Source organism: Acipenser ruthenus, chromosome 1 (assembly GCF_902713425.1).
Source record: "Acipenser ruthenus chromosome 1, fAciRut3.2 maternal haplotype, whole genome shotgun sequence".
NCBI classification, from domain to species: Eukaryota; Metazoa; Chordata; class Actinopteri; order Acipenseriformes; family Acipenseridae; genus Acipenser; species Acipenser ruthenus.
The window spans coordinates 88,714,167-88,737,595 of NC_081189.1; the positions used below are offsets into that span (position 1 = coordinate 88,714,167).

The 23,429-nt window shown below is 38.2% G+C and overlaps 1 protein-coding gene across 2 annotated transcripts in view; it reads left to right on the forward strand.

Annotated features, from left to right (window-relative positions):
• Positions 1-23,429, forward strand: part of LOC117420412 (basonuclin zinc finger protein 2) — a 289,953-nt gene that overhangs the window by 44,753 nt on the left and 221,771 nt on the right. The window contains exon 1 of one of the 2 annotated variants that reach the window (XM_059031723.1): positions 21,615-22,268. The exons of the other annotated variant lie outside the window; for it this stretch is intronic. The gene's annotated coding sequence lies outside the window, so the exon portion shown is untranslated. Of the gene's footprint in view, positions 1-21,614; positions 22,269-23,429 lie in introns of those variants that run through there. 2 annotated transcript variants of the gene reach the window in all.

Below are 23,429 nucleotides of genomic sequence, written 5' to 3' on the forward strand. Positions count from 1 at the left end.
TAGTTTTCAGTAGGTCCTGATTTTCGCACTATGAAATTAAACAAATAACCCTAGAATGGATTGTTATGTGCTATATTATTAAGTTAAATTTCATTTACACAGTGCAGTAAAACATTTTATGATAAAGTAAACCTTGCAATGAGAGAATCCTTAAAGAGCAACTTGGTATGGTTATTATTCTATAGGTTTCTTCATTTCAAATTGTTTGTGTTTATTTTTACAATAGAAAACTGGGTGTTTATAATTCTCAGCAATGTGATTGTCTTGGTACTGTACATTGGTAAAACGTAACTAAAATACAGCATGGTGTACTTGTTCAGCGTGTTTAACGTTTTGTATCAACGTTCACACCATGTGTGGGTATATATAACGTGGGATGCAGTCGGATAACATGCTTATCAAGGCTAGTTTCGAATGTGCCTTGTTTACATTCCTATCCAGTGTCGTGCTGCTGAAATTCAGGATGGAGCTGCTCTTCAGTAGTTCAAACAATACTGACACCAATACGTGTTTTAAAACAACTTTAAATTCTATTGTTTTGATTTGGACCCTGATTTCCTTGAGAACGAGTTTAGTCAAGAAAGGTCAGTTACTGATCTGCCTGCATCTGACTGTAACCCAGCCTGTAACCCCTTCATTAACACCGGTAACTGTAGGAAACAAGAGAGACCATCCTAGTGAAAATGAACGACATATTCAGTAGATACTGACGAAATGTAATGTTTCCTTGAAGACAATGAAAACCAAAATACAGTAAAGAAAACAAAAAATGATGTCTCTGTCTTTCAACGATTTTTAGCAGCAACACAAAATGAGAACCGACTTGTTGAAGATATACCTCAAGGTTCTAACTAAACAGATGGTTGTGATGGTTGAAGAGGCCATTAACAGGGCTCGTGATTTACTGGGACATCCTCCTGCGGCAAATAAAAAACATACACCATTAACGATCATCCAGTATCTTTTATGTATTTAACAACTGACCAACAGCCTCTTACATTTTAAGCGTCTCATTGAAATTCAACATTGAAACACACTTTAAAGTGGTGTTATCTCACATTATAATCGCTGTGATACTCAAGCCTTTTCATACATAGTCACACTATGAACTGAAATGTAGGCAGCTTTGGCCTTAGCCAGTATAAAAACAGCTGCATCAAATGAATTGTACCTTGCGCTACATATAAAATCATGCCACAACCACATTGCAATGATGAAGCGATTGGAATTATACATGTAAGGGTTTAAACAGAATAGTATTACTACAATATTTCACTAATGGGATTATCTGCTTAAAACTTTGTAAACGAAAAAGACCCTCGCATACTGTACATTAGGGTTAAAATGAGTGCAGGGAACACACAAATTGCAGCCCCGTTTCAAAAACAGCTGTTTAAATTATTTTTAAGTGCAGAATAATGTTGTTTTGCTATTACAAGAACTATATACACACATTAATAAATCAAATGTGAGCAGTTTTTCACTAAAATCAGTTTTGTTGTTGTTTTGAAACTGTATTAGTTCCACAATGTTGCACTAACATGCTTATCACAGTTCTAAACTTTGCAAAATACACAGACATTCAATAAAGAAAGCTATTTTTTTTTTTTCAAATAAAAACTGCCAGTTGGCTATAAATGGCAGAAGCTGGTAGCAAACAGTAAACGTAAACCTACAGTGCTCGATCATACCTGACAAGACTGAAGCACACTACATGAAAGATGAACTGTTTACAGTACACGCAATAACACATTAATTGTAATAGCAGTTTCAAGTGTTACTACATCTGGAGTATTAAGATTAAGCAAGGTCAAATTTGGGAGAAAAAGCTGTAAAAATGGGTACAGATCATTTTAAAAAAAAGGAGACCAATAAAAATCTGAAAACAAACTTATCTTCACTCCTACTGTATTTTTTTGGCCATTTAGATTCAATTTGTATGTATGGTATTTTCTAGGCGGATATAGCATAACTAAATATATAATAGCCCTGTTTTGAGTTCTAAATGAGTTTTGGGGGAACTTCCTAAATAACTGTAGAAAGTTTTTGCTGAAAGAAAATAAACCATTTTCAGTACGTGAAATGCAGTTCCTGTATCAAATAATTTTGGTTTCTGGGGGGCATTCTGGACGTACTTTAGAAATATAGATTTAATATACACCCTAGCTGGACCCACTCGCACAGCATACCATTACATCAAATTTTCCATAACAAAAAGTATAGGATTCGGAGCACACTAATTACATTCCTTGATGACAAAATGTACCTATGCTACACGTCTCCTGTAATTGACAGCGCTCCAGCCCTTGTAACATTTCACACTTTTGACAGACAACAAAAAGAATGTGATTTGTTTGAACACATCTGGGGTGCAGTCAGCTTTACACCAGATGGCAGGTTTAGGCTGATAGCTAAAAACCCACTTTAGCTTGGTCAAACAGTTTAACATCAAATCTCCAGCTCCTGCACCTTCCTGCCCCAAAATAACAGTTACTAGTAGAGGTTAGCCAATTATCTACAATCAAACTTAACTACTTAAGGAGCTCCCATTAGTGCTTGGCCTTCTTTCTATTTATTAAAGGGCCCATCCTGATATTAACTTTCTCTTTAAAAAAAAAAAGATAATATATGCAAGACCCAGTTTAACTAATACATGCTTTCCTAATTACTAATTAAGCAAATTGGCATCCGTGGTGGTGTTTTGTGCTTTGTGTGACATCATAAAGTGAAACATTCTGCTTGCCCGTCTATAGTTGGATCACTAGGGTGTTACAGAGGTACAGGTCATTCTACAATAGACACTATGCATGACAAGAAGTTGACGTAGCCAGTTTGACCCATCCAATCAAGTTCTTATTGCAATACTCAGATGCTTTTTTATTTTGTTTTTATAAATGTGTGTTCAGGTGTGTTAAGGTTTCTCCTGATTTTAGGAGCTGCTCTTCAGTTTAAAGCCCCTTTCACACTTGCATACTCTACCTGGATTTCACACTGCTTTTGATAAAGCAGGATTGACCTGGGTGACAGACGCAAGTACACAATGTGTGTATCAATGCCCTGGAAGCAGCTTGTTACGGGCACTTTCATCCAAGCTTCTCTTCTCTGGATTGAACCGTTGGCCCAAATGTCAACCCGGGTATGACCCAGGTACGTGGTTTCACACTATGAGCGATTGTGACCATAACCTGAGTCGGAACATGGGTAGGAGTGCCAGTGTGAAAGAAAGTAATTATTTTTATTTGTTTATTTAGCAGACACCTTTATCCATGGCAACTTACAGAGACTTGGGTGTGTGAACTATGCATCAGCTGCAGAGTCACTTACAACTACATCTCACCCGAAAGACGGAGCACAAGGAGGTTAAGTGACTTGCTCAGGGTCACACAATGAGTCAGTGGCTGAGGTGGGATTTGAACCGGGGACCTCCTGGTTACAAGCCCTTTTCTTTAACCACTGGACCATCTTACCTCCTTATATGTATATATATATTGTAACGGCCCGGCACTCACTCGGGTTCGTTGCCCCTTTAAAAGTACGACCCAGGACACAAGAAATGGAGTTTTAAGCGCGGTTGCGCTAATTTTTAATAAACACACAAAAAATAAACAAAACACAAACAAACACCTAACTCCGATTTGGAGCACTTACTACACGTTTTATGCAGGTCCCTGACTAGCTCGCAGGACGGCTAAGCCGTTTACCTGTCATAAAAACACAAAAACTACACAAGTTCAATACAACGCTTACGCTTACGCTTACGACTGCTCGGAAGCAGAGCACCTCTCTTCTGCTTCCTTCTACTCAGCAGCCCCGTACAGATAGGCTGCACGTCTTAAATACCCCGCGCCTGGCATTAATTTACAATATCGCTCAGGTGCGGGTGATAATGAACCAATAAACGATAAAACAAAATGTGCATACGCACATGTTTTCTTCAGGGAGGACACTAACCCCCTCCCTGATGTGTTACACATCCTTCCCCTTAAGTGTGCAACACTGATCGGCCATTCCAAGGCCACCCCCTCCCCTAAAACACAACCACCCACCCTCGAGTCCACAAATGTCAATTTTCGCCCTCTTGCACGGGCGAGCTTGAGGGTGGGTCGGTTCCTCCGGCGCGTCCAGGAAGGGACCTTGAACCGGCGACATGGGACCCCACCGGGATGACGGGCGACCGAAGCGACGGCCGGGGAACAGGCGGCTGCAGCAGCGGGCAGAGGTCTTCACCTGGGGACCGGCGCAGCGATGTCCGATCACCCAGGGGGAGCTTAGCAGCGAACAGGGGGAGCACTAGTGACATCTGGCAGCAGCCCAGCGACGTCTGGGTGCTTGGGGAGAGCAGAGTAGGGAACCAGGGGCAGAACTGTGGCCGATGGTGCAGACTCCTGGGCTCCAGGCCAAGTGCAGGGAGGTCCAGGAAGACCGGCCGGGTGTCCTGGAGCAAGGGGTGAGGGACTGGACGCAGCGGTGCTGGATTGGACCGTAGGGGTGGTGGTCGGGGCTGTGGTGGATGGTATGCTTTTCACCTCCCCCCTGGGCTTCGGAAGCGGCGGCTCCTCCCCTCTGGGCTCCGGAAGCGGCGGCTTCTCTCCTCTGGGCTCCGGAAGCGGCGGCTTCTCACCTCTGGGCTCTGGAAGCGGCGATTGCAGCTCCTCCCTCTCTGGCTCGGGAGACTGTGGAGCTGCGCTAGCCTGCTCCCATTTCTGGAGCAACAGCTCCAACTCGGTTGGCTCCCGCTCCTGTCTGTTCGGCCGTGCCAACCCCATCTCGCTCATCTGTCTCTCCCATGTCGCTGTCTGCTCTATCTGCGCAGCAGTATTGCGGTTGATTCGCGCAATTAACTCCTCAATACTCTCCATTTCTTTTCGGGTCGTAGGGGCGCCCACACACTCTGACACCATATGTAACGGCCCGGCACTCACTCGGGTTCGTTGCCCCTTTAAAAGTACGACCCAGGACACAAGAAATGGAGTTTTAAGCGCGGTTGCGCTAATTTTTAATAAACACACAAAAAATAAACAAAACACAAACAAACACCTAACTCCGATTTGGAGCACTTACTACACATTTTATGCAGGTCCCTGACTAGCTCGCAGGACGGCTAAGCCGTTTACCTGTCATAAAAACACAAAAACTACACAAGTTCAATACAACGCTTACGCTTACGCTTACGACTGCTCGGAAGCAGAGCACCTCTCTTCTGCTTCCTTCTACTCAGCAGCCCCGTACAGATAGGCTGCACGTCTTAAATACCCCGCGCCTGGCATTAATTTACAATATCGCTCAGGTGCGGGTGATAATGAACCAATAAACGATAAAACAAAATGTGCATACGCACATGTTTTCTTCAGGGAGGACACTAACCCCCTCCCTGATGTGTTACAATATATATGTAACATAATCAAAGCCAGCAAAAATGTTGTCCAGATCAGCCAGCGCCATCTAGTGATCTGCCACTTTGAATCAAGTTTCCTTCTGTTTAGGTGGCAATACACGACTGTGTACTAGATGGTGCTGCCACTTCTTAGTATAAAGACCATTTGGCTGATCTATCCTACTTAATATATGTCTATGGTAGGCAACTAGAACTGAAGAGCGGCTCCTGATCTCTGACCTCGGGCAAAAGAACCTTAACACAAATATTTGAGTAATTGAATAAAGAACCACTCAGAATGAAGAATAGTTCACAGAAAGGTACATTATAAAATAATGTATGTAGTTAACCAGAAATCATATTTTAGTATAAAACTTAAACAGAGATTTTAGGACACTGTAGCTTTAAATATACCTCACATGTTAATTTGTAACATTATTATGTGCTCATGCCTTTAAAAAAAAAAAATTGAAACCATTGGACAGTAAATCAGTTTTAATTTCTGTAAAAAAAAAAAAAAAATTGGGATAACTCCTAATGTCCTGCTTGAGTGATTCCTGACAGCAGGGCGGACTCATTTTACAGTACATGCTGTACTTGTGCAGTAAGGTGTTCTGTAATTGGTGTTGCTGAATAAAACAATTAATTGTAATGCCCTGTAAGAGAAGCGGGGGGAGAGAGAGGGAGCTCACTTACTTGGCACCTGGTGCAGCCAGGGCTGTTACAGCTCACACTCTTTTTTTTGTTCTTCCTTTTGAAATATGTGGTATTGGGGCCGAGGTGTGGTGCCTTAAGTGGCTGATTCTTGTCATAACAGGCATGGCATTAGGGCCAGTTAAGCAGTGACGAGATGTGACAGCCCAGGTTTGAGGTGCCTTGAGGGCACTCCAACACTACACAGAGTGATGTGAATCAGAAACATTGAAAGGGTACAGCAAGCTAGATAGGCAGTCAGCTAAATAACTGTCTACGTTTTTTAATGGAATAAGGGCTTAGAACTATATAAAAAATGTGACATATCAGTGTTCTAACACTAATGAATGCATTTGTTTAAATTACTTTTGGAGGGGGGGTTTGTAACATGAACAGTTTTTTCTCCATTCAAAAAATAGTAAATTGCAGAATAGAGTAAAACACTTAGTTTTACCTCAGAATTACATTTCCTTGAAGCAGGGTCAACTTTTCGGTTTTTCACTTGTAGTTTTAAAGAGTAAATAGCATCAAATTACATGTTAATATGTTTTATGATGTTTCCCGTCATTCTGTGTGATTCTTATTGTAATATTATGTTTTAATTCACAGTCTGTGTTCAGATACTTTGACCTGAGTTCAAGAGCAGTTGAGTACAAGAGCAGCTCTAATCGCTGTAAGAGCTAGCGCCACCTGGTGAAGAACTGCTGTGAGTCAGGTTTCTTTTTGTATTGCAGTCAATAAAAAATAAATGTTCGCTAGTTGGCGCTGTCACTCTTGTTTATTTGTCTGTGCTGAAACAAAAGCTGACTTGAGCTAGAGAGCTGTTTCTGAACACAGGTCAAAGTACCTTAACACATGTCAAAAATGAATTGAACACAATACATGAACCTCCCAGAACAATTGCGAACATTTACAAAATTGTTAGAGGACAGTAAAATAGTATAGACAGTAGTCCCTCGCTAATACAAACATCGTTATGCCGTACATTTGGATATGCCGGACACAACGTATGTTCCCCAGTAATAACCAATTAAATGGGACACTAGGTCACTGTGAATTGCATGATCCAAAGAGACACACTGAAAAAACAAACAAAACAAAAGAAATGGTTGTTCCCTATCAAGTGTGGGTGTTTCCCTGCTGAACCCAAAAAGTTGGAGGCAGTCCGAACTGTTTTTTGTCTGTTATGGGGCGAAGTCCTGTGGTCAAGCCCTGTTTTAGCAGAGGCTGTTCAAATGGATAGCAGACACAGTCAGAACTGCCTAGGAGTATGGGGTCTACTTAAATCGCGGTAAATTTATGTATTTTTCGCGGGTAGGTTATGGAATAAAATTAGGATTTCGCTGACATTTCGCGGACCTGTTTAAACATTAAATAAACCTAAGTAGATAATATTTCAGAGCACTATAAAGCCTAAAAATAGTGGTACTTGCTTCCTTACTAAAACAGAGTGCTGTAATTTGTAAAGCAAGCATGCAATATCCCCCAGCAGTTGCTGTCGACATTCTCTGTCTGGTGTGGACTTGCCCATACACTGAGACTGCAAGTCTGCATCTACTGAATTGGTTGGAAGTGTAAGGAATACTTTAATAAAGGCAATATATGCAGCACGATCGCTGTCATGTTAGTTGTCCCATACAATAAATTATTTTATTAGTACCGAGTTAAAACAAAGAAAACGTGGCTATTCGGGTGTAAAATTCTAGCAGCAGGTTGTTTGAAGCGAGGTGGCTGTGCTAGATCGTACCTGTCGTACTGATTTAACTTGGCTACAACCAACAGGAATACTTTTTGCCTGCGCTGACTTTCGTTTGTTTTCTGAAAACTGTTTATTTTACGTTCTGTTCATTATTATTTGTTTATTTAGCAGACGCCTTTATCCAAGGCGACTTACAGAGACTAGGGTGTGTGAATTATGCATCAGCTGCAGTGTCACTTACAATTACGTCTCACCCGAAAGACGGAGCACAAGGAGGTTAAGTGACTTGCTCAGGGTCACACAATGAGTCAGTGGCTGAGGTGGGATATGAACCATGGACCTCCTGGTTACAAGCCCTTTTCTTTAACCACTGGACCACACAGCCTCCTATGACCACACAGCCTCCTATATCCTCCTGTTCAGCATCCGCTCTAGCCTTTCGTTTAATGTGTGATTCTGAAGCTAAATAGCGATCGATCGTATTTTCTCCAAAAGAAACATTACAAGATGTGCAAAACAATTACCTCCATCTGCATGTACAGATTATCAGCAGAAATATACAGCAGAACTATTTACAGAAGAAAGATACGTAGTTTGCGTCGCTTGCGTTGTGCAGTAGTTCATTTAAACAATGTTTCTTTTTTTCCTCTCCGTACTTATCCGGTATGCATTAGCCCCTAAAAAGTGAATTTCACGGTGACCCCTCAATTTCCAGATTTCCGTAAAATCGCTATTTAGGTACACCCCTACCTATGAGCGAGCCAACTTGCCCCCTCCATAAAAGCTCTCTGCCCATTGCACCAGGGGCATGGCAACTTTGTGGGCTTTATTCCAATGCATCTGTTACAGACATTTGCAATGCAGCAGTGTGGGCTACTCCCCATACCTTTACGAGGTTGTACAGACTGAATGTCGTGGATCTGCAAAACCCTGTCTTTGGAACAAGAGTATTAAGGGTGGCTTCAGGGTCGACCCTTACAACGTAAACATAGAGGTTAGTTTCTCCCTCAATTTTTTAGCCCTAGCTACTGGTTACTGGGGTTCCGTATGTTAACACACAAGGAAGCCTCTCGGCTTGGTCTTGTAGCGTTCCAGTCGATCTGCTATATTGTCCTTGCTACAGCTCTGGTACACTCACCCATATGGTAATGGTTACATTTCGTACTTGAAAGGGAATAAACGGAAGAGCAGATACAAGTAGCCTACTAAATCCCTAAAAGAGGGCACATAAACAAATACTCTGTGATCAAGTGGCTGGAAAATGACAAGAATCTTTCAAAAATTCAAAACGCAAGATGTGGACTACATTTTCAAATTCAAATTTTAAAGTCTTTAATTGCTTTTTGCGAAGAAAAGAAAGTGACATACCAACAGAAAACAAGAGTAACAAGTAGGTTTTTTACTTGCAGCCAAACTTATTTGCTTCTGTAAAGTGTGTGCGGTATATGTAAGGTACTGTACAGTATCATAACATGTAAATGCGGCATTATGATCTATTTTGTGTTACTGTAAAAAACTGTAAATAAGTCGATTTTCTAGGCATTTTTGCAGGGCCCTTAAAAAGGGGGAGCGACTAATACACTAGTGCGATGTATGCACCAGTGTGCGTCTAATATTAACTACTGTACCAGCGCCACAATGGGAATACTACAGCCACGGTTATGCCTCACACAACTGTCAACAACCCGATTTATTTGTTCAGGATCTACGGCATTCAGGTCATGTTGCTAGGTAGAAACACAAAACCACTGTTCTAATTAAAAGTTTGCATTTCTTACTTTCAATACCCTTAGTCATTTTGAATGTTAAATGCAAGCTTTCAGACTCTTGACTGACGAAAATGTCAAAGCTATACTGCTTCACTTACTGTTAACAAAATAGCTGTCAGTCTCCATGAATTTCCTTATTCCCTCCCCCCCGAGCCATTGATTTGTCAACATTCAAACTGAACCCGCCCCTGGGATCCATACCAAACAGCTATTGGTTAGAAAACCGAGTAGTAAACTTTTCAAGTCTTCCGGTCGTTGTAACTGCAGTGCTATAATAATGCAGGTGACTTTGAGACTGGATAAAGTAGGACAGTAAGAAAAAAAAGAGGGAAATGCTACTCAACAGGTTTGAAATAATTTGCCGAAATGCATGTTAATCGCAATGCTGAAAAAACAGTACGTGACTGGAGACGAAACACAGACAAACTTAAAATGGACAAAGAAAAACAAACTGATAGGAGGAAAGTGTTTATGGCCTGCTGTAAAAAGCATTTTGTTTGAATGGAGTACTTTGAATGACTTTAATACATACTGTAGCTTGTTCTACATGTCAGTGAAACGCAGTGGTACACTTGTAAAGTATCTGTGTGGTTATGGTTCTGATTGACAAAACAAAATGAATACATTTGCACAGCTGGAAATTGAATGCAATTGTACTGCACTGTAAAATGTTTTGTTTACTGGTTATTAAATGGTGCACTGATTTAGTTTATTGGCTTTTTTGCTTTTTCATTGATGAAGCAGCACTGTTTAATACTGTTATTTTAAATCTGAATTAATACAATGAATTTGTAAAAGCCAATGCAGCAGGAACTGTTGTCCAAGTGTGGTTTTGGAAAGAAATGTTCAGTAAAGCAAAGAAGATATGTTCTTGATCTTGTCTGGGTGCTTGATAAGCTAAAATAAAATACCGGTAGTTTTAATACAGATGTGATGTGCGATGTATGACTTGATTTTACGCTTTGTTAATTATTACTTTTTAAATTTTGAAAAATGAATAGTTTCTAGCAGTTTAACTAAAAACGAAAAACAACACTGTAAAATCATTAGTGGAATAAAGTTTTGCAAACAAGGGTTATTTCTAATGTAGCTTTCTTTATTTATCGGTGTTGAGCATGTAGGAAAAAAAATAAATTAAGTATTTTAAACACAAAAAGGTGTTTTTCTAAAATTGAAGTCTCAAAAAGGGGGGAGCGACTTTTACGCCAGTACGACATATAAAATTATTTTTACCGTAATTGTGTAGGCTAGGGTAAAAAAAGAAAATGTGCTGAAATCATTTTGTTTCAATTTAAAATAAGCTTTTTTTCCGTATTGTAGAGTAATGTGTACAATGCAGCGGCATAATGATTTATTGTGTTACCGGGAGCCTACAGGCTAAAGTAAAAAGAAAGTATGCTAGGTATTAATTTGATTTTACTACTGTATACTTTATATGCCTACTGTACAGATTTATATTTTTACATAATGTAATGTTTACAGAGAATGCATTAATGTTATTTCAGTGCGATACAGTACATTTAAAATAATTTGAGTACTATAAATGTGTGTGTGTGTGTGTTTTTTTTCTTAAACCGGACACCTCGTTAATTCGGACAACCTGTCTGTCTGTAGTCATGTTTAGTGAGGGTCTACAGTATGAAAATGTAATTAGAATGTGGGGAATGCTTTTACAGAGCTGTAGTTCATTGATACAACTGGGTTGAAATGTGGTGAGGTGCATATCCTTGTAGTGTTATGTTGTATTTTCCACTGTAAGTATTTCTTAAAACTTGATGGGGGTTAAGCTCAGTGTGAGAGAATGGGTAAATTGAAAATTCCAATTCAGTCATCTTTCTTGGAATTGTTTTTCCTGGAGTCGGGTCTTACCATTGGTTTGCATTCCTAGGTTGATAATTGCAAGTGGTCTTAAAATTTCCTTATGGCTTGCTACAGTATGTGTTGAAAAAATCCCCACACTTTCCCCATATTCATTGAATATCTAAATACATGCATTTAGGCTGATTGGCTACAATATTGTGGATGTAAAGGCAATGGATGTAGCCCAATCGAGTTTGTGAATAGTACATAGATCAGTTAACTTTTTCCTTAGATTGATGTATTTGGTTTGATTTAATTGGCCTGCCTTACATTTGGACTCCCGTGGAAACCAGGGTATTGATATCTCATCTTGGGCCTCTCGTTGACTTCCTTACCCCTAACTGAATGATTTTGTAGTTGAATTTAAAATGATATATAAATCACACTCATTTGTAGTGTATTTTGTACAAATTAGATACAGCAATGATGGAAAACACTGGGGAAACCTTATAGTATATCTTAATATTTGTTTGTTTTTATTTGTTATAAATGCTCTCATGCTGATTCTTGAATCAACCTGATATTAAGTATGTGACATAAAAACTTTAAAACATTCTGCTGTTTGTACATGATAATAATTTAAGTGAAGAACTGAGGACTATCAAATTTGCAAATATTAGAAGAAAATACACTGTCTAAAACATATTAAAAGTAAATAAAACAACAATAAAAAAATACATTGTCAATGGGCTGTGATTCATCCATTACTCGTTGCTCCTGTAACACAATTCCTGCAAGAGTTTTAGCTAACTGTTTGCTTCAGAGCCTTCAATTCTTTATGCAAGTTACAATAAAGTACCCAATATAAGCTTGTGAAGCCAGAAAGGAACGCACAGACAGGCAGTACTGGTGGGTGAAACAGACGCTGCGGCGCTCAGTGGGTTTAATAAACAAATACAGTACTCAGAACAGGCGCCTGAAGGAGCTGAGAACGACTATCAATACTGCTGTACCGTATACAATTTCTGAGGCTTGTTATAAAATGGTGGGTCGTGGAGCGACGTGATCAGATGCCAAAATCAAGGCACTTATTGATATCTGGAGCGATGAAATCGGTCAAGGAGAACTTCAGAGTTCAAAACAAACATTTATGATAAAATATCTACTTGCATGCAAAATTAAAAAATCAGGCCGCTCCATATGCCTACCTCCACATAGCACTGCAGAGTGACACACCCAGAACAGAATCCCCTCAGCCAGCTGGTACGGAATCTGACCCAACAGAGCCAAATTAACCCCTGTGAGCTTCAGAACACCACCAAGAAAAACAACTCCCAAACTCAATAATGACAAAAATTGACACATTTAAAAAACATGCGTCATATTGGAAAGACAAATTAAAAACACAGAACAAATTAGAGTGGTCACGGACCCTAAAAAGAGACTTTACCCTGGCTGAATACCTGGTCAGGGTCAAAGACACAAAACTGAGGCAAATCCTGACCAAGTACAGACTTAATGACCGCAGCCTGCCCATTGAAACTGGCCGACATAACAAATCCTGGAGCGCCAGAGAAAACCGACTGTGCTGTCACTGAGAACTGGGAGAGGTCAAGACAGAGATGCACTTCCTGTTACACTGCCCCAAATACAAACACACCAGGGACATGTACTTTAACAAATTTGCCCATCAGGGGCAGGACAGACTCCCACACAGAGGAACTGTTAGTCCTGTTAGGAGAGGGACAGCAGACAACAGAACTAGCTGCTCAGTATGTAGCTGCCTGCCACAGCCTCAGATGTCACAAAGATGCTCTGCACTGGGACCAGTCACAACTGCTCTTGTGGTACTGTAAATATAAGGGGTAGCGGAGCGGGGGAGGTGGTGGTACAGGAGGTGGAGGGGCATATAGGGGGAGGGGGGGTTGTATAGGAGGAAGGGGATATGTTTTTATTTATGAGTTGTGTTGATGTTTGTTGTTTAATATGTTTTGGCAAAATTTCATGTATTTTGTCATGCCAATAAAGCCTCTTTTGAATTTGAATTAGAATGTGCCTCCAAGTATGGCTGTGGGAGAACCAAAACTACTGCGATTACTGAAACTTTAGCATCTGATACAAGTGCCGAACTGGCCACAGATTTGAAAAGTGCCTTTTTTACCTTTGCAACAGACAGCAGCAATGATACAGAGACTCGGTTGTACCCAGTAGTAATACGCTACTTCAGTAAATATTGAGAGTTGCCAACAGTTTAGTTTATATAAATACACAAGTTCAACTGAATAGGGTATGAGTTAGTTTTGTTATTAATAATGGTCAGAAAAGTATTTATGGGTACATTAATGCTACTTGCATATACATGTATAATGACTAAATTATGCTGTCCATTTATGCTGAATCTCCTTCATATATATTTTTTTATTTTTAATTTGAAAAACAGCGACGTGAACCGACGTGTAGTCTAAATTGCCACTTTGAGAAGCTATAGTTAGTGCTAGGGTTTCCCACCACACTCTAACACAGGTGCCAGGGATTAAAAAAAAAAGTTGAGATCTCTTACTCATACTGGTGTTTATTCTGGGTTACTGAAAATTACATTATTAAAAGACTTTTGGGGTGGGGGCTTGTTTTATATATATATAAAGAAGTCCCTTGCAAACTGTGATTTCTTAGTACTTTGATTTCTAGCAGTAAAAGGTCTAATGGCTTTAGAACCAAGGTAATGCATGGAATCAAATTTCCACTGTAGAGTAATTTTGTTTTATATGAAGACAGAGTGTGTTCTATTTTTATTGTACCCGTTTCTCGTCAAGAAATAAAAAATGTAACTCCAGCCACTGTACTTACAGTAAATCAACTCCTAATTGTTGTGTAATGGTTTAAGCGTACAAAACATGTTCTGCTTAACTAAGCAAGAGCAATGTCCTCAGTTGGAGGCCAACTATACCTCCAGCAGCGGCAAGTGGTAATGGCTGGAGTGTGTCTGTCTCATCCTGTCACATTGTCCTTTGGGTGACTTTGAACTCAACTAATAACGTGAAAAGCTTTTGACAGCACCCGGTATTTTTTTTCAATTGACTCTCCTTTAAAAAAAAAGGTAGGAAGTACAAATACTTTGATACTTTCAGAAAAGGGACAGCACTTCACTTTCTTTTTATATGTTACCCTTTTATGCTTGACTGCTCCTGCGTCTGGTCGTACACTGTACCTTTCCTGTGTATTTCCCTTTGTGCTTATATAGCCGTAGTACATTATATGCCTTTTTCAGCCAAATCTCCCATTTTATTTGCTGGTTGGTTTGAATTTACACTAGCACTAAACAGTCTATAAAGGCTCCCAATTTCTCGCTCCAGGCAAGAAAAATAAATCTGGAAGCACTTTGTTGGAACTGTGAAAGTGTGTTTTAAAAGATTCTGATATCTGGTACTTACATTTTCAATATGAATACGCTTGTATCTGAAGTACAGTAAATAAAATAGTGGACCTTGCTGGATTAAAATGATACCACAGTGCAGTCTAGCTACATAGTAAACAATAGCATTTGAATAGAAAGCCAATATAATAAAACACATTGTGTTTTGTAATACTGTAACATTATAGTTCCACTTAATACAAATATAAATTAATATGTTGTTGTTTTTTTTTTTTTCCATAGTGTAAAACTTGTATTAATGTCACCTGAACTAAGCAGTTAATGTGCCTGCCTTTACCAGTCGTTACATAAGGCCCGGTTTTATTTTTTCCATACAAGCCATTATTTTTCAAGAAAGGCGAAGTTTGGTCTGGTTTTATCCAAATTAAACCTCCCCAAATCCGTTAGCTTAAGATGTGAACATCTTCCTTCTCAAGTGTACACCATTATACACCTGTGGTGACGTGAGCCTTAGCCAGGATCCTGAACTTCAAATGACAATCAAGCTCAGATATTTCACACTGCCAGTTAAAGTGTGATCTACCCTTTAAAACACTAAAACGTGTTTAACTCACTGCAGTCTATTTTCCCAGTCTTCTCTATAATACAATATGCTGCAGTGTCTCACAATCCAGTACAATAAAGTTACATCCATTGGTTTCTTTTGTTATTCTGCCATAGTTTAGCCTTCTGTGCGCACTATCGTATTAGAAAATAGTTGACAGTCCAGTTTCTTTACATTCACGAAATAAGTCGTTTTGGATGAAATGGTACACGATTACTTATTCATGTAATGGGCAATGTTGTGATTAGTGGTTAAGCCACTGGCTTGCAGTGTGCTAAGTCACCAGTCCATGCTTAACCACTGTTCATTTAAACCTTCTTGCCAATTTATCAAGTCATGCTCTGTTACATCTTAAGGTCTGCCTGTTAACATTTAACAGTAAACACCCACTGCTTATTCTTAAAGGAATTTGTAAGGATGATAAGAGCATTGCACAGGTCTGAAATGGACCAGGGAAGGCACTACAGCAGTATGGAGTATAGTGAGCAGTTAGAAAATATATAAAGGCCTTTGCAGTTAAAGAGGACCTTGAACTGAGTGACTCAAACAACTAAGTTAGCAGCAACGCTTAGAGATACAATATTGCATCATTTTTTTCTTCTTCACTTTAATCATAATTAAGTGAGTCTTTCAGTTGTTTTATAAATTATATGTCAGCTGATTTTTAAGTCTAGAGCAAAATTCTAATTTGGGCATGTTTTTTGGACTTCAATCGAGCACCTTTAGCCTCAGGCGCACAGATGCCTCATCTTCTCACACTAGAAACAGAAGAGCCACACCAATAACCATTCTTATAAAGGCTCTGTTTAAATTCCAATAACTGATTTGTAAGCCTCTGTAATGAATCCCTCAGATCATAATTCTTAGAAGCAGGCACCCATCCAGTGTCAGAGGGGTTCTGAAAAATATAGCGTTATACGTCCCTATGTGTTGCTACTACTGTTTAAATAATGTACCTGTAATTTTTCTTTTCATTGTTAACATCCTGACAACTTTTTACACTTTTACACTGTTTCAAAGTTATTTTCAAAATAGGGGGCACTGGGGTTTGCAGGAAGAAAAAAAAACAAAAAACATAAGTGCTCTGGCTTTTCTGTTCCGTACCACATCATGGATCGTTACTGCTGTGTTACCTGTTTGACAATATGGGCAATAATTTTTACACTATCAGTGCACGAGAGCGGACATTTTGAAAAGAGCTTTGAAACAGACTTTAGTTATAAATGTAAGGATGTTAATGAAAAGAAAAATTACAGGTACGTTATGTGAACAGTTGTAGCAACACGTTGGGATGTGTAACTCTATATTCTGAATTAAAAGGTCTTTCTATAGTGCTGGTCCTAACAGAAGGGTAACCTTTGTATTGAAAATTGATAAGGACTGACAGAAAGTGGTTTAGTAGTGAGTATGCTTTCATATGGTGCTGATGTTAAAGGATATACTTTTCCTAGACAGTAAGATTTATTGTAAGCGCTTCAAGCACAGTTTCTTTTTAAAGGGAGTTGAATGAGAAAGCCAGTTCCCAACAGTTCAACTTTACCACCCTGCCGTAACAGATGCTCCTTAATATTGCTAGTGCACATCCTCCCATTTAACATTCTTTTACTATTGGTTATCTGACGACATGCTGAACACACACACCACCTCTTCAGCCACAAAACAGTTCCCACAGGAGTCACAGATAGCACATGTAAAGTCCTTTGTTCAGTATAGTGGCTGTGGTATCAGCAAGCAGGTTGCAAGATAAAGGCAAACATTTTCTCATCAATTTAGCAAAGCGGTGATTCAGGCAGGGAATTTACTTTTTAAACTAGATTACAATAGTAAACATCAAGCATATCAGGCTCCCTCATTTCCAGAACATCGTCAATTAAATGGCTGGTATCTCATTTGTCACTCAATAAACAACATGTCCAATGATCATCTAGAAAAGGGTTTATTGTCTTACCGCAGTCCATTAGTTCACTCTTGTACATCAGTGTTTGCCTCAATTTATTACCTATTTTACACCAAATATGGGCAGTGGTGGTGCCCAGGTCTTATGAAGTTACTACCAATGCAGAAAAACTGGACGTGACTTGTCTTCTTACCAGGTTTGCAATGGCGACCATACTGGTGTGAAAAAATATATGTTAAACTGGAATTTATATATATTACTAGTAATATATTAAACTGGAAAAACACAGTTCCAAAGTAATATGTTTATTGACTATTCATTAATATTAAATTCAGTAAAATTTTACAAATGTATTTTGTAAAGAGATTTTCTGACCTTCGATATATCGGTTTCAAGACCTACTTGTACAATATTGATATAACTAGTACTACGACTACAACTAATAATAATATTGAATGCATTGGACCTGTATCGCATTGACGTGTGCATCAGCATACCCGTTATGTGCCATTAAAATAGCACGGTAGAAAGCTGCTTTTATAACGTAAGAGATAAAAGGAACTGATTAAGTTGTGAAATGTATTTGAAAGTAAAATCACTCTTAAATCGTGTCTTTTTTTCTCTCTCCCCTGAAGCCTCTTAAAGTGTCTGCTAAGACTGCCACATCTGTTGTGAAACACATCACTACATTTTTTAAACGAACCTTACAAGGGCTATACTGCAATACAAAATAGATTGGGAAGAGTGGCGCACACATACTGACTGTAATAGAGAAGTACTGTATATATTCTTATGAGCTGTACTGTGGCATATTTCAGTAACTTCATAAGTTAGACATTAGCAGTGCCCTGCCCACATATCATCTAGAAAAAGAATACAATGTTAACTACTATGTACATTTTTATATGTATACATTTAGTGATGGTGAAGGCAGATGTTTATAATAATTACCATTTGCCTAATAAAACCAGGCCTGTTTTCTGGCATGCCAATTCTAACACTTCCTTCTTTAGCATACATAGTAGAAACAATATAGTTGTACTAAAAAGAAACATATTAATACATGCTACTCCAGACTTTAATTAACAGTCCATTTTAATAGAACTTTAAGGACTGTTCTAAGGATTTTTTATTAAGAGAGTTTATAAACATTCTCTTAGGTTTAACAGCCTCCCTTCAAACTGGATTTAATTATTTAAATGGATTTTACAAAACATTCCTTTACAAAACATTTCTTAAACTTAGAAACAAACAGCTACTACAGAGGCCTTCAATTATTGTTCTTTGGTTCTAGATTAGAACAAGTGACAGGTGTTTTTCACAATTCAAAACATAGGAATTAATTAAAGACTGCTGTATATGTTATGGTAAAAGTTTGAATATTAGCAAATCTCAAGATTTACTGATAAATGTCACCATTTACTAAGTAATGTGGTAATGTTTGAAATCTACGTATTTTAACCCTGTATTAATCCTGACTTTACCACAGGGGTTATTTATTGACCAATTAAATGGAGGATTAAATTCTAATCATGGCCACGCTATTTTTTATAGCAGCTTTTAAAAAGTTCAAAATCACAAAACAAACATTAGCTGTGCTGAAGTTTTTCTGACATTTTATGCAGTGTTAAGATTGAATAATTGCCCACTTTTTATAGTTTTGTTTTTTGGTGCTATAAGGATAGCAGCACCTGATTCAAATTTAAATCTAAGGTTATGCTCTATTTTCCAAGTTTTCATTTTAATTTGAAATAACATTTATTGTCACACTGCATGCCCCTTAGAATTGAATATTTAACTTTAATGTGGGGGCATTTTCAACACAGTTAACAAGCAGAAAATCCAGACCATTATTACATACAAAACACAATGAAATACAATGAAAAAGAACCCCCCCAAAAAAATAAAAAGAAAATCATTGTTGCCTATTTAGGGTTATTCATCCAAATGCATAAGAAAATTGCACATGGATATAGCATAGAACAAAAAAGAAATAAAAAACAGTTAAAAAACAGCTAAATTCCCCCCCCCCCCCCCCCCCCCCCAATAGTTAATTAGAATTCTTTGTTATTAAAAACTGTTATCCTGGTGTTAGCTGCACTGATGTAAACTGAGTTTTCTCAAACTCCATTAAAATTTGCAGTACCTGTCTCCTGACAATTGGGAGATTTGCATCTGATAGCGATTCACTCAGCTGAACGGAAGATCGCTCTCCTTGGAGTGCTGATAAGCGGACACATGACATTTGCAAAGAGAGGTTTGCCCACTCGAGTGCCAGGGCAATCCAGAGAAGAATCTGGATTTCCAATTTCATCAGAAACGTGGGGAATATTGCAAATGACACGACCAAATCAACTGTAAATAGATGATAATTTGATTGACATCTGGAAAGCTGTCACAGGCTGAGCAGCCCATAACAGGAACATTTACAGAGTGCAAAGACAGCTTTCAAGTAAATCACTTTTTGTCCAGTGGGGCCCCGCCAGATTATAATTGCATGTCCTTCCCTTCACTGCAAATTCCCCATTACCGCTACCAGCAGTGTCTCATTTAAAGCAAGGTTGTCTTCTAAATATTCACACAGCACCTTGTGTTAACCCATTGTGTGCCTTCTTGCCAAGCAGTGTGTTGTGATCAGCATGAACAAACATGATCTTAAATCCCCTACATATAAAAGTTGGTGTCAGGCTGCTGTGTTGATTTATTTTTTATAGGGGTGTGAGGGGGAGGGGGGTATTACTGAAAAAAAAAATGAGTCATTATAAAATGTTATTTGTTATGCAAGTTTGGATAATTACCATCAGAGTAAAACATATACAGTATGTATACCCAGTTTATATAGTTCGAAACTCGAATAATGCTAGCTCACATTTCAGCATGATGAATTATCATGCCTTGTTTGAAGATTAGAAGTGATTGCTTTCAAAAAGCACAGTGGGAATAGACTCAAATCTCATAGCTTTAAAGCCATGAATAGGAGTTATTTTAGCTATACTACAGTATTACAAAATCCTAATATTCTGTCACAAAAATGCTTGCTTACCAGTATTCACCTTTCTTTGTGATAAAAAAAAAAAATGCTAATATCGTACAGTTCAATTTACAATAAACAAACATCCCCGCAGTGGTTTGAAAAATAATACGGTTAAAGTTTAACATTTTCTACACCTGGATTAAGATACTGTGAGAGGATTGTGGTCAAAGGGAGAGGGAAGGGGGTATATTTAATTTACATTGACTTTGCTTTTCTGAGTACTGTAATACAATTAATATCGCACTTGGTAATGGACTGAAAAATCCTAAGCAATGAGCCACATAACAAGGGTGAATATAGAAGCTGTTTACAGTAAATGAAGCTTAGACTGTAGCTTACTTTTGAATTGCATACTTGATACCCCTTAAAACTACTTATACTGTAAATGCAATCAGCATCGAGCAAGGCAAATACTGATTTGTCTCAAAGCATTTTTAATAAAGCTGCCAGTGTTATTACATACCCATAAAATCATACATTTACATTCATACATTTATACTGCAGAAAGTGTCATTCCTCTAGCGGTGAGGGGCTATGCGTAGAGTTTGCCTTGAGCCAAATCTACATGGGGGTATTAGTAAACAACCAAATGCACTTGCAGAAGTGATGTCTGTGAAACATCTCCATTTCTTAAAAAAAAAAAAAAAAGGTAACGCTCTAACAAGCTGGAGTACTGCTAAGCTTGTGTCACTGCAGCAAAGGCCAGTGGACATTTACCTTGAAGATAAGCTCAGACATGTGCATCACACAAACACTTGAGAAATCATTTTTTGTTGTCTACCTGCTCCCCCTCTCTTTATAAAGTCCCACAGATACAGCTAATTGCACTGGGTATGCCTGCTTGCCTGCCTTGAGATTTGTCAACAGATTTGAAAGGATAGGCATGCAGCTAAATGGAAAAGGAAGAGCCACGGCAGTGGCCTGTTAGTCCATTAGTTAGCTCCACCAGCTTATTTTACTAAGGATCCTTCTAATGGGTTCTCGGCAATAATTACTCTCTCTCCTACTATTCAACATGACAGGCACTTGCTGAAGTCACAGCTAATATATTTGCACTCTAAGAACTCATAATGTGGAGTCTCCTTGATTATGTTTGGCCAAGAAGTGATGGTTATGGTAAGGGGATTTTTTTTTTTTTACCCCCCAGCAAAAGTGCTTTCTAATGGAAGGCAAATATGTAAAGCATAATACAGAAGTGTGGACAGATAAAAGAGGTCTGTGGATATAGATATAGTGGCTATACACTCTTCTCTTGTGTTCAGTTCTTTTGATCATGCTTCTGTAATTTACCTGCATTTTGAAGTGAGGACTGCATTGTTTCTATTTACAAATAGTTTTGCACATTGTTTCTTTATGATTGTTATTTCAAACCATTACTTGATTGAAGTGATTGAATAAAGGCAGTGGTTGTGTAAATGAATATTGTTAAATATTACTTTGTATAGCTATTCCTAGATTATGTAAAAGGATCCCATTTTGGCTCATTATGGACAGACAGAATTAACCACTCATACTTTGCCATTATTTTATTTCTTAAACCAAAGACAGCTGGCAATTAAATATGAAAAACTAGAAACATCCATAGTGCTGCAATTGTTCCTATTATGTAATTATCTTACTTATTCGCAACCCTCAGTGACCATTCGCTGTGACCTTTTGTCTCTTGGACGCATAAGCTACAAATTCTTTCACAGTGTAGGGAACACATTTCAAGCACCTGATCAAAATGAAAGGTTTTAACTTCTCAGAATCTATTTTCTTTATGTGCCAGGTACCAGATGTTTATGTTGGCAATGCTTTTGAGGGTCACAGGGCATTTTCAAATCCCAGGGCTGTAGGGAATAAAGTTTCACGTCTGTTGTGCTGATGAATTTGTTTAAGTCTGTCTCCCCACTGATAAGTAGTCCTCAGATAGATACTGTATTCTCCACAAGGGGTAGTCTGCTTTGTGAGGATTTAGATGAAGGCACATGGACTGAATTCAACTAGCAGCTGACTAACAGAGGAGCATAAGGGTGTCTAGAAGTGAGTGTTTCCATTTTATTGTGTTAAAACGGCTAATGCAATTAATTTCTGTCTTTCTAGTTTTGTGTCTGCTTCTCTTATGTCTCCCTCTTAAAAGCATTTGGTTTTGAATCATACTAAGCCATAGTGATCAGTTTCAGTTGCAATTAAAATGTTCTTCTTTTATCAAGAGTCCCATTGGAACTCAGAAGGATGCACAAATGTCACTTTTTAATGCAGCGGATTTTAGTCATTAGCAGCATCCAATATCAAGGAACTAGAATATAAAAAGTTCCCTTTGTTTAAATGTGGAGAGTGTCCCTCGGGTCCTTGACCTGCACCCTGGTTAATGGAAACTTGAATCACAGGGACTTAAATCTCGGCAAAAATTGACTAACTTGACTGCATATACATGCCTTGACTTTATTCTGTCTTTTCTAAGTGATAATAAACTTTATGAGAATAATGCCAATAAAGTCTTCAAATCTTCAATAAAATATGTTTTTGATTGTAGCTGCCAACGTGCTACAAAAACTAAAAAGGTATTTTTTGAGTGATCTTGGCAGCAGACGTTGATTGATTTTGCCTTTAAAATAAATGCTACATGATTAGCTGTATATATGAATGTAAAATGTATTTTTATATTTATTTGAATAATTTTTTTTAAAAGGTAGTCTTTTTTTTTTTTTTTTAAAGTGCTGGAATTTACTCAACTTTTTTTGGTGCAGAGCATGATAAGTAGAACATTAATGGATGTGTTCTTTTGTTATTTTAGTGAGGCATGTCCAAGTATTATATGTTTGGATATTGTACAAATTAGCATAATATAGAATTATTAGGTGTTTAATTGAGCTATAATATCTAACGCAGCGGACATTAACTGCTAGAACATTGACAGCACCAATGGCAGTGACCTAAACCAATTGTTCTAAAAAAAATAATAAAACACAAGAAACTTCTGTGAAACACAATAACCATACAGAAAAAAATGAATACTATTTTGAATAGGTGGTTTTAGGCACTGGATTTGCTACGTCCGTAACTTCTCAATTATAAATTGTAATGTGAAACGGTAAGAAGTGGGCTTGTTTTAAAAGCGTTTTCTCCACTATTCTTTTTTTTTTTTTTCAGGAGAAAACACCTTATTTTCTTCAGTTTTACAAAAGTATAAAAGACAACAAA